We start from the raw sequence: 11,788 nt of genomic DNA, 5'->3' as shown, positions 1-11,788 counted from the left end.
AGCCAGTAGTACATCCTGGGTTTCATCTCTATCAGAGTTTAGAGACAGGCTTTTTGCTTTTGCCTCCAGGGTTATCACCTGGGCTGAGTGCCAGCACTATGAATCTGCTGCTCCTGGTGGCCATTTTTTTTAACAGGACAGAGAGAAATTGAAAGAGGTGGGAAGATAGAGAGGGAGAGAAAAAGGTAGACACCTGCAGACCTGCTCCACCGCTTGTGAAGTGACCCCCTCCCTGCAGGTGGGGAGCTGGGGGCTCCAACCAGGATCCTTGCATGGGTCCTTATGCTTAGTACTATGTGCGCTTTACCCAGTGCTTCAACACCCACTGCCCTAGAGAGAGGTATTTAGTTTCAGCACCATACAATAGATTTGCAATGTCATTAGCATTAGCGCCCAGGCTCTTTCTAATTTCTGTTTTTCAATGTTACACTGGGGTCTCATGCATGCATGATAATCCACTATGTGGATTCTCTGGCCTAGTCTTCTCATTACTTTGGAGAGATGGAAAGCCAAAGAGAGAGTGGGGGAGGGAGAGATTATATCAGAAAAGATACTACAGTACTGCTCCTCAGTCCATATCAATCCCAGTGTAACCTGTGGTATTTACATGTGGTGCTGGGCTCCAACTCAGGGCTTGTTCACGGCAGTGCTTGTACTCTGTCAGGCGTGTCGCCACCCCCTTCCCGCTTCACTCCCTTCTGTCAATGAACCCACTTTGCTTACTTTGTTTCTACTTAATTTCCATGGCCACATGACATATCACATCATATATGTAAGAATCAAAGGCATCCCAAAGACTTCCACAGGCAGGAAGAAAAAGGTTTTTATCAGGAGCCTTTTTTTTTTTAGTCATGTGATCATTTGGCTTCTCATATACTTTTGAACAGAACAGGGTCATGTGTACACCTGTACTCTTAGGCAAACCTTGGCAAAAGGGAAGTGGCCTGTCTTCTCTGAGTATTTCATTGAGCATTACTTGAACAAAAGTAGGGATGGAAGAACTGCTCATCTTTATACTCTCTCTTTTAAAACCTTTACTTATTGGATAGAGACAGCCAGAAATCAAGGGAGAAGGGGGTAATAGAGAGGGAGAGAGACAAAGAGACACCTGCAGTACTGCTTCACCACTTGCAAAGCTTTCCCCCTGTTGGTGGTGCCAGGGGCTTGAACCTGGGTCCTTGCGCACTGTAATGTGAGCACTTAACCAGGTGTGCCACTGCCTGGCCCCTATACCCTCTCTGAGTGAAACGATATTTTATCCATAAAATTTGAACTCGTTCTTTCCGGGACCAGGTGGTGGAGCACCTGGTTGTGTGCAAATGTTACAGTATGCAAGGACCCAGGTTCAAGCCCCTGGTCCCCACCTGCAAAGGAAAAGCTTCACAAGTGGTAGTGCAGTGCTGCAGGTGTCTCTCCGTCTCTCTCCCTCCTTATCTCTCTTTCTTCTCAATTTATAGCTGTCTCTAGTCAGCAAATAAGTAAAGATTATAATAAGAAAGAACTTATGCTGTCATGGAGTGACTTGTCTTTGTGGAAGGGGCATGAGTGATTAAAGTTATGATGAGTTAATTCACAGTCACACCTCTACAATAGACAGACAAACAAACCCAACACTCAAAAACAGCTTACTTGATGTAGAAGAACAGACCTTGAATTAAACTAAAGAAATTCAAGATACTTCTCTTTTAGAATTTTACCACCTAGATAGTCATTACTAAATAATTTAGTTTGTCTCTGCCTCTGAACAATGTTGGAGATTATACAACTGTCATAAATGCTATGGTCTGAATATGCAAAGTCATACTGAGAGGAACGTTCAGACTCACGGCAGTTGGGACACAGAATTCAAAAGACAAGAGCAGCTGTTAGATTCTACCTGGTTATTGGAAACATTGGTAGGAGTCGTTGTCCTATAGGAGTTTGAGATCCCAGCATGGCAATCATGAGAACCATAGTGTTTTTGTGTTCTCACCTTCACTGGTGCGCCGCTAAATTCTTTAGCAAGGATTTTCTGTTGTCTGTGACACTGTATGGCCACTGTAAGGGACTTCCCTGTTTGTTCTTCTATGAGTCGATATCATATCTAATGGCATATATGTCTTGATTTTCAGCATGGTTATTGGTTATTTTGTTTGGGTCCTCTAACCTCCCCAGGTTCACCCCCCAGGCTACACTGCCAGCCTTTTCTCATATACCCTGCGCTCTAATGCAAGGAATGCATGGCAGTTAACATATAAGTGATGGAGGCTGAGTTAATATGTGAATGAAATCAACTCAATGGAAGCATGAGTCAAACAAATTCCTGCAAGACAAAAAGAAATTCTCTTTGTTCTTTTGGAAGAGTCAAAACTGATGAAAGCAGATTTAAAAAGTAAACAAACACAATAAATTTTCTTCTTTCATCTCTTGCAATCCAATGTAAATACTTTTTTTTAAATTCCTAGCACAATAGATCTAAACCCAACCTTGAAATTAACAGCTAAGCATTCAAAAAATAAATAAATAAAAGGGACAGATTGTATTATCAGATTTGTGCCCTGAAACCAACCATCCCCTGCGTCTTCTGTACAGCTATAAAGACCTAAATATGTTTGCAAAAAGCCTGTTTACTCAATCTGTATGCTAATAAAGATGGAAGTCTGGAATTTGACCTTTCTTGTTTAAACACATTTTATTGGAATATGTTTGGCTTTTTAGTCTAACAGTGAATACGGTGCATTTTGAATCTGAATTGCTAGAAGAAAAAAACGTAGCCCCAAAGCACAAATCAGATTATATCTGACATGCTAGAATATCCAAGAATTCTGACAGATGGTAATATGTATTAATAGTATTCTCATATAATTTGTCATCCTTATGATGCTGATTTTTCAAAGTATGGAATAAAACGATTAAAAATTATATGAACATAATCCGTGTGAAAGCTTTCATACTTGGTTTTTAATAAAATAAATATTGGTATGGCCATCCTATCATTTAATAGTCAACAATTGTTTTAGAAAGAGCAATGACCAAGAAACCATAAAAGTCAAGACTGAAGGGGCTGGGCAGTGGGCGGCACATCTGGTTAAGCGTGCATAGCGGAGTAAGTAAGAAATGCAAGGGCCCACGCGAGGATCCTGGTTCCAGACCCAGGCTCCCCACCTGTGGGGCATCAGTTCACAAACGGTGAAGCAGGGCTGCAGGTGTCTGTCTTCTCTCTCTCTCTCTCTCTCTCTCTCTCTCTCTCTCTCTCTCTCTCTCTCTTTCTCCCCTCCCCTCTCAATTTCTCTGTCCTATACAATAAATTGAAAAAAAAGTCAGGACTGAGTCCTTCCTTCTGAGCCTAGTTTCCTTCCCAAGAAGTTAAAATAATTCTTCTAGAACTTACAGATCTTACCTACCTTATTACTGTGTTGAGATAAATTGAGATGATTATGTTAAAGGACTTTAAAGTTTGTAAGATTTATAAAATTGCTAATAATTTTTAATCACAAGAATCATAGTGTAGTTAAAAAGAGATGTATCTGTTCATTTTCTATAGAAAAAAAAGTCAAATAGATTTATAAGATCCTGTCTTTGTATGAGGACCTTTTTTGTGGTAAGGAAAAAAATCACTAATAAATCTCATTTTAACAGCAACTTCCATTGTGACTTGTATCAAAGAAATGTGCAGTTAAGCAATCCTCTAGGAAGAAAGGTCCCAAAGTCTGTTACACACTGAAGAAATTGTGAGGAAAATAAAACCTAGGTGTATAAAGAGAAAACTGAAGGGTGGAAAATAAATCTCTTTTCTATTAAGTAGCACACATAATCTCTTTGAAGTGTGTGTGTGTCTGGGGTGGGAGGGAAGAGGAAAGCAAAGAAAGTAGAAATAAGCACAGTGGCTTTTGATCACAAAGGTTGAAGTAAAGCTATTTAATCTCCAGATTGCCCTCACACTGTGCAACTCTTGTGCTGCCCTTGAACTCCAAGAGGCAGTTCTGTTGTGCTTGTTAATTTCGGCACAGTGTGAATCTCAACCCCCCACCCACCCACAGACCCCCTTATTTAAAAGGAATAGTCAGTTCAATTGATGCACATTTCACTGAATCCACAGATCAATAAACCACTTGGAAAGAAGTAAAGTGTGAATCTCCCTGCATGGTCTCCTGATAGGAGAGACAAAGAATAGCAACAAGATCTGAAATCCCCAACTGGGAGTTCATTCTGCTTTCACTTGTCAGGCTCAGCAGATGACGTCAATTGGCAATGGCTTATGAATGTTATCGCTCTAACCCTCTTTCTGTGGGCTTCTCTCTCCACTCCTCCAGCGGGTGTCTAAGGGCTGGCTTACAATTTCATGTACTATCTTGAGAATCAGCAGAGCGTGGTTTCTTACTTACATTGGAACTGGGCAGTGGGACAGAAGCTGGTGGAACCAATCCAAAGACCATTTCTGAAAGATGAAGTAGTCTGCCGGGTAAGGCACAAGATATGGGATATGACAATCTCTGGGCACAGTCCAAACCCCTGGATTAGAACTATTGTGCAACTATTGTGTCACAGGGCATAGAACTGGGGCTAAGAGGCAAAGCTCCAAGAAGGAGAGCCAGCCGAGGAAGTAGTCCATTTTCTCAGCCAGAGCTCTTGATTGAGAGAAGCAGAAATGGATGCTGGCTATCTAAAGCCAACAGTGGATTCATTATGAAGTCATTGGGAATTTGCAGAATTGATGAGACACTAGAGAACCTGATTTGAAGGGGAAAAGCAAAAGCATTCACAGTAAAAATGAATTCCCAGTGGCTTAGAGACCTGACTGTGGAAAAAAAAAGAATTATAAAGCTTTCCAAGAGTTTTATGTTCATTCATTTATTGTAGATCCTGGGAGATTTGTGCATGTGAAGTCTCACTGCTCTGGGTGGCTCTTCCATCCAGACAGAGACAAGGAGGAGAGACACCACCACACCTGAGTTTCCTCCTATCCCCTAGTACCTTGCATGTGGTGCTGGGGCTGGAGCCTGGGCGCTGTGAAGGAACAGGCACATGTCCTACCCTGCAAGCTGTCACTCTAGCCATATAAAGAAAGCTTTGTAGTCTTCTTTTTAAAAATGCTGTTAATTAATTTTTACCAGAGCACTGCTCAGCTCTGGTGTTTGGTGGTCTTGGGGATTGACTGAACTTGGGACCTTTGGTGCCTCAGGCATGAAAGACTCTTTGCAGAACCATTGTGCTGTCTTCTCAGCCCTCTTTCTCATCGTCCTCCTCCTCCTTGTTTTCCTTCTCTTCCTCTTCCTCCTCCTCCTTCTCTTCCTCCTCCTTCTCTTCCACCTCCTCTTCCTCCTTCTCCTTCTCTTCCTCCTCCTCTTCCTCCTCCTTTTAATCTCCTCCTTCTTCTTCAGAAAGTAATGCAGAAAATAACACCCTCTTTTTAAAAAGTTTTTATTTATTCCCTTTTGTTGCCCTTGTTGTTTTATTGTTGTAATTATTCTTGTTGTCATCGTTGTTGGATTAAGACAGAGAGAAATAGAGAGAGGAAGGGAAGACAGAGAGGGGGAGAGAAAGGTAGGCACCTGCAGACCTGCTTTCACCGCCTGTGAAGCGACTCCCCTGCAGGTGGGGAGCTGGGGGCTCAAACCGGGATCCCTACGCCAGTCCTTGCGCTTGGTACCACGTGCACTTAACCCACTGCGTTACCACCTGACTCCCATAGTTCTACCTTTTAATGTTCATCTATAAAGACTGGATCTATAAATAGCTTCACAGAAAGAACAGTGAATAAATTGCATCAACACCTAGCAGCACAGACAAATACCAAAAAAGAGACGTGCCACACTGTCTTGCTGAGAGATGACTCTCTGGGTGATGGAATTGTAAAGCGAAGAAGGCTCATAAGAGGAAGTGTTAAGGCTGTTTCTAGGTGGGCAGAAGAGTATGGTGACTGGGACAGGGGACTTGCAGTGTTGCTTCTGTTGCATCATGCCACTGAGAACAAGTTATCAGGCCTGACACTCCCTTCTGGAGTTCTGCTCCTTGGGTGGGGGGGCATCTCTCACAGACACTGGCTGGTCCTGGGGTTGCACATAGATATCCCACAGCCTCTGGGAGCAGGAGTGAGATACCTGGGTTTTGAGATGTTTGAACTGTAATGACAGAACCTTGGCTTCTGCTCAGGTCCACGCGTTTGGTTTGTGTTGGAGGTAACACCAAGCCTTCCAGTCCCCAAGAGTCTGTGTTCTAGTCTGGGAGTTGGAGCTCTGTGACATAGTCAGTGAGTGACAGGACTTGCCAAATCAACATTTGCCCTCTCCTGGGGTAATCAAAAAGACTGTGATCCAAGTCTTACATCTGACCAAGATTGATTGCCTTAACACCAGGCCTGCTGCACTGTTCAGTGGAGAATTGCAGGAAACCCTACTTTTTTTTTTTTCTAAGGGGCCAACATATAGGGGAATTTGTCTTGGTCAAATTTAACTTCTACATCTGGTTTTAATTCCTCTACCTGTTGGTGAGATTACGTGGTTGTTTCTGTTTTAATTATTTGCCAGATTTTGCTCATAGCAATGATTTTTTAATTATTTGCCAGATTTTGCTCATAGCTCAAGCAATCTTTCACAATTAAAAAAAATCAGAAATCTAAACATATAAGAGTAAGGAGAACTCTAGAGACTTTGGGGGCAGACAGCTCAGTCAAGTTTGCAATATAAGCATAGCCGTGTCACCAGGCTGTGCAGTACACACCCTCCTTTCACTGGGCCTTGACTCAAAGTCCTGCAGAGTTGCCTTGAGGCAGTTAGAGCCTCCCAGAGGTCCTAGAACAGAAAAGCTCAGACCCACAGTCAAAACCACGAATGACATGATTTATTAAATCAAATTAAAACACAGTGAGAATCAGGAGGATTGGAGCTGGGGTAAGCTGACCCACTTAGGTGGATGAGGAATAAAAGGGCCACACACTCTGAATCTTTGACTGTACAAGGCTTCCCTGTACCGTTTCTGAACACCACTTCAGTGTTCTGTACTAGCAGTGCAGTTCCAAGGACCACACTTGAGGTTTGAACAAGTGAGTTCATAAATGGTGTTGTCCATTGGTCCAGTGGCTCTCACTTGCTCTGCTAGGTGCTCAGAGACCAGAACAATGATCACATCAGAGCTTGTCCACTAGCTTGAAGGGCAGCCATGGGTTCTCTCTGTGTGTGTTTTGGACAGAGAACATATGGATCCAGAAGGATGTCACCAATGAGTGAGAATTTAAAGTCTCGTATACACCTATAAAATATTTATAGTAGGTTAGGTGGTGGTACTTAGTATGAAGCACAAGGATCCACACAAGGATCCCGGTTAAAGTCCCCAGCTCTATATCTGCAAGAGGGTCACTTCACAAGTGATGAAGCAGGTCTACAGGTGTCTGTCTTTCTCTCTCCCTCTCTATTTCTCCCTCCTCTCTCAATTTCTCTCTGTCCTGTCCAACAGTAGCAATAACAACTATGGAAAAGAAATGGCCCCCAGGAGCAGTAGATTCATAGTGCTTGCACTGAGCCCCAGCGATAACCCTTGTGAAAAATTACACACACATACACACACACACACACACACACACACACACACACACACACACACACACTATCTTAAGAATTTAGTGACTCATGTATTTACTTGCTTGTGTATCTAATACCCCAAATCTTCCTTAAAATTCGACATCCTTTTCATTCTTTTCTGAGTTTGATATACACATGGTCTTGTTGCTTTATTTTGTGTGCCACAGGGGTTGTGGCTGGGGTTTAGTGTCTGCATGACTCCACTACTCCGGCAGCCATTTTCCCCTTTTAAGTAGAAATTGAGAGGCAGACAGATCAGAAAAGAGACACCTAGTGAAGAAGGTGGTGCACTCAGGTAATGGCTGGAAGCAGGGAACCTTCTAGATTGTACTCATCCCAACACCAGTATTCTCGAGTGGCAGAGTAGAATGATCCAACCTTCCGTCAGAGAGTGGAGCAGTCCTTATCATTGCTTCTAACCCTTAGAACTACCAGCCCTCTGGTCTTCTCAAGACTGCAGTAAGAATCGTGGGATCCTCTCTACTTGGAAAATGGGTCTGTTTCCAGCCATTGCAACCTTCACAACACTCTGTCTCCTTATTGCCTTGCCTTAGGCCTTGATCGTACATTTTCTGTAATTAATGAGTATACATTTCTCTTTTTCATTAGTGATTTGATAATGATTAACAAGATTATAAGATAACAGAGGTACAATTCCACAGTTCCCACCATGAGAGTTTAGTTTCCCATCCCCATTCATTGGAAATTTCCCTATTCTTTAATCCTCTAGGAGTACAGACTAAAATTCTTAATTTTATTTATTTATTTATTTATTTACCTGCAGAGTTATATCACTCAGGCTTGATGCCTGCACTACGAATCCACTCCTGATGGCCATTTCTTCCATTTTAGTGTGTAGGGGAGAGAGAAATTGGGGGGAGGGAGGATGGTAAGGTAGACATATGCAAACTGCCCCATCACTCCTGAGTCTTCTTATTCAAGGTGGGGAACACCTGATCCTTGCATTCACTACTGTGTGCCACCACCTAGTCCCCTGGACCAAAACTCTTTATAGGGTGCAGAAGGTGGAAGGTCTGGCTTCTATCATTGCTTCTTCACCGTACATGGCCTGTTTGGCAGGTTGGTCCATATTTCTGTCTTTCCCTAGTTGGGCAGGACTCTCGAGGGGTGAGATTTCAGTAAACAGTATTTTCCAAGTCTGACTTCTTATTTCATGTGCATTAAATGTACCTTTTCTACAAGATACAGATACCACACATTCTAGCTATGTAATTCTTCTATTGGGGTGCAAAACAAAATTAGACATTATGCCTACTTGCTTCAGCATCACTTATACTAAAACTAGAATGGTACAGAGAAAATTAGCATGGCCCCTGCACAAAATTAGAGATGAGAAATGTTCTGGGTTTCACTAAAACTTTATTGACAAGTATAGACCACAGGCTGGATTCAACTCACTGGGCTTTTGTTTGTGGACCCTTGATTTATAATGTAGTGGTAAAAACAGAATGCAGCTTTCCAGGTGTTGGAGAAAAGAGTGATGTGCTGTATGAAAACAATTTACTTTAAAATCTGGCTTGCAGTTTGAAAAAGATAGAGTCAAAAGATAAAATGACAGTTTTCATATAGATATGTAATAAGTATAGGTTCAATATTTTATTGGATTAAATATTAAGGTAGGACTCAGAAGACACAATATCTAGTTCAAAGTAGGCACAGATTAGCAAGGTGTTGGGAGAACCAAGTCCACAGTGGCATGATTCAGTCTTATAAGTCACATAATGTCAACCTCACTGTCATCAGTAACAGGAGACAGTGAACCCATGTCCTGTTGTAATGAATAAGCAACTACTCTGTTGATCACTTTTTGGCTTTCCATTTTTCTTACTCTGCTTATTCTTACTTATTCTTTCTTTCTGCTGTTGCTTTATTTATTAATAATTCATTAAGTTGTTTATTTATTGCTACCAGGCTTATCCTGGAGTTGGTGCCTGGCCTTTTTTTTTCCCCCTTTCTGTTTTTACTTGATAGGACAAAGAGAAATTGAGAATAGAGGGAGATAGATAGATAGATAGATAGATATCTGAAGACCTCTTCACCAAACCTGAAGCATCCCCCACTGTAGGTGGGGAGTAGGGGCTCAAACCCAAAGCCAAAGTCCTTGCGAGCTCCACCGAGTGTGCAACTGCCCAGCCTTCTTCTGCCACCCTTTTATAAACAGTTTTTTTTTTCTGACACAAATAAGATAGATTTCTAAACTGTGAAATGACTTTTCTTTTTGTAGGACAGCATCTGGCCATACAGAGATGGTGTCCAGTCTCCAGAGGTCTGCTCCGTGTTGGCTGTCTGGAAGGATCACCCAGGCGTTCTGACCACTAGAGACCAGGTAGGTCTGTTTAAGATGGAAGTTAATTGATACACAGAGAAAGATGGAGATTTACAAGTGTGTGTGGTTTTTTTTTTTTTTTATAAATGGTAGGCTTTTTGTCTATGGTAGGCTCTTGTCAGTGACAAAGTCAGAGAAAAAGCGTGACATATAAGACAAAGACTGGCTTTTACTGTAAATGAAAAGAATGATTAATTAATTATTGGGAAAGAATTACTGTGTCTGTAACCAGGAGGCCATAAGGTGAGATTCCCCCACCAAAAAGGAAGAAATAAATCATGTAGTTGAATACTACTTATTATTTGTTTATTGAATATTTGAGCCTTATTTTATTACCTGTAAAATAAGAGTATGTCTTAATTCTTTCAGTACTTAGAAGAGGTACCCAATAATGATGGTACATTTTTGTCTTTGTTGCCTTTCCCTTTCACTCTTTGACCATGTTTGAATGATTACTACCTTGAGTGGGACTCAATTTAATCTGTCAGTGAAAAAGAATCAGGTTGAGCACACGTGTTACAGTGCGCAAGGACTGGGGTTTGAGCCCCGGGTCCCCACCTGCAGGGGGAAAGCTTCACAAGTGATGAAGCAGGGATGCAGGTGTCTCTCTCCCTCTCTGCTTTCCCCCTTCCCTGTTGATTTCTGGCTGTCTCTATCCAATAAATAAATAAATAGAGATAATAACAATAGAAAAAGAATTAGGTTCAATTAGGTTCAATTAGGACAGAAGATACAACAAGACACATTTTAGTCCTGTAAAATGATATAATGATCACTGGATACTTTTACACGAGAATGACTCTTACTCAAAGTTTGCTAGTTTTGTGTTCTTGGAAAAATTACTTAGACCTCTTAAGCCTCATTTTCTTTATTGGTAAAAATGCTACTAATTATAGAATCCACCACATGAGTTTGTATTCTTTTAAAATATGTTAATTTATTCAATATATAAAGAGCTTAGCATGGGATCTGACTTTCCACATTTATCAGTATCTACCCATGATTGGAACAAAGAATGAATTATCATTAATTTCCTGAACTAGAAATGTTAAGGCAAACATTCATGTCTCTATAAAGAGGAAATGTCCTCATTGATCACCTCCAATTCTAAAATCTATCTACATTGGACTTCTTTGATCTATAACTGTTTCCCCGTTTTATTTTATTTTATTTCTATTTTTACTGTATGCTGATTCTAAAATAGACCCTATAAACTGATCCTAAGTGTGTACAGTTGCACCAGTTGGGATTAGTTAAATTTTATTTTAGTGACCACACTCAGATTTGCTTGGCTTATTCCTACACAAACGTCTATTTTGCATTCAAGCTACACGTCCATTGTGGGTTTACCAAGGGCTGAAGGCTGAGGTGAGGTGAGAATCCCACTCTTGTTCTTGCATCCGTGTTAGCAGCATGACCAATTTCTTGACTGTCGCCACTCATTGTACCAGAGTAAAATGAAAACTCAAAAGTAGTACTTCTCTGCTCGTGGGAGCAGAACAATTTTTACTAATTTTTCAAAATTTTGCACAGCAGTACTTTTATAAAATACGGTAAAAATGGATCATCCATCATGCCTTTCAGTGGTGCGGCAATGTTGAATTTCTTTGTTTCTAAGTGTTTATTTTCTTACTCCGGTCCCTGCACTTTGCGCCACCTGCGCTTAACCCACTGCGCTACCGCCCGACTCCCTAAGTGTTTATTTTCTTCTCTGTATCTTTAGTGCTTTCTGGACTGACACAACTCTGTATACCCTGGTGCTGGGCAGTAACTGACCAGAAGGCTTTTAGGCTGGTTAGTTAAATATTGTGGCTGGGAACTAGCAGGCATCGTGTCTTTACAGAACTCTGGCTTTGACAAACTGGTCAGATGTTTCCTTCCCCAA

General features: G+C 41.4%; 1 pseudogene; it reads left to right on the top strand.

The window, feature by feature from the left end:
• Positions 1-8,832: 8,832 nt before the first annotated feature.
• On the top strand, positions 8,833-8,928 carry LOC132535480 (U6 spliceosomal RNA; annotated as a pseudogene).
• The last annotated feature ends 2,860 nt before the right edge of the window (positions 8,929-11,788 follow it).

The sequence above is a fragment of the Erinaceus europaeus genome, chromosome 22 (genome assembly GCF_950295315.1).
Source record: "Erinaceus europaeus chromosome 22, mEriEur2.1, whole genome shotgun sequence".
Taxonomy (NCBI): Eukaryota; Metazoa; Chordata; class Mammalia; order Eulipotyphla; family Erinaceidae; genus Erinaceus; species Erinaceus europaeus.
Note: the sequence above shows the minus strand (reverse complement) of the source record. Positions and strands in the feature narration are given on the sequence as shown.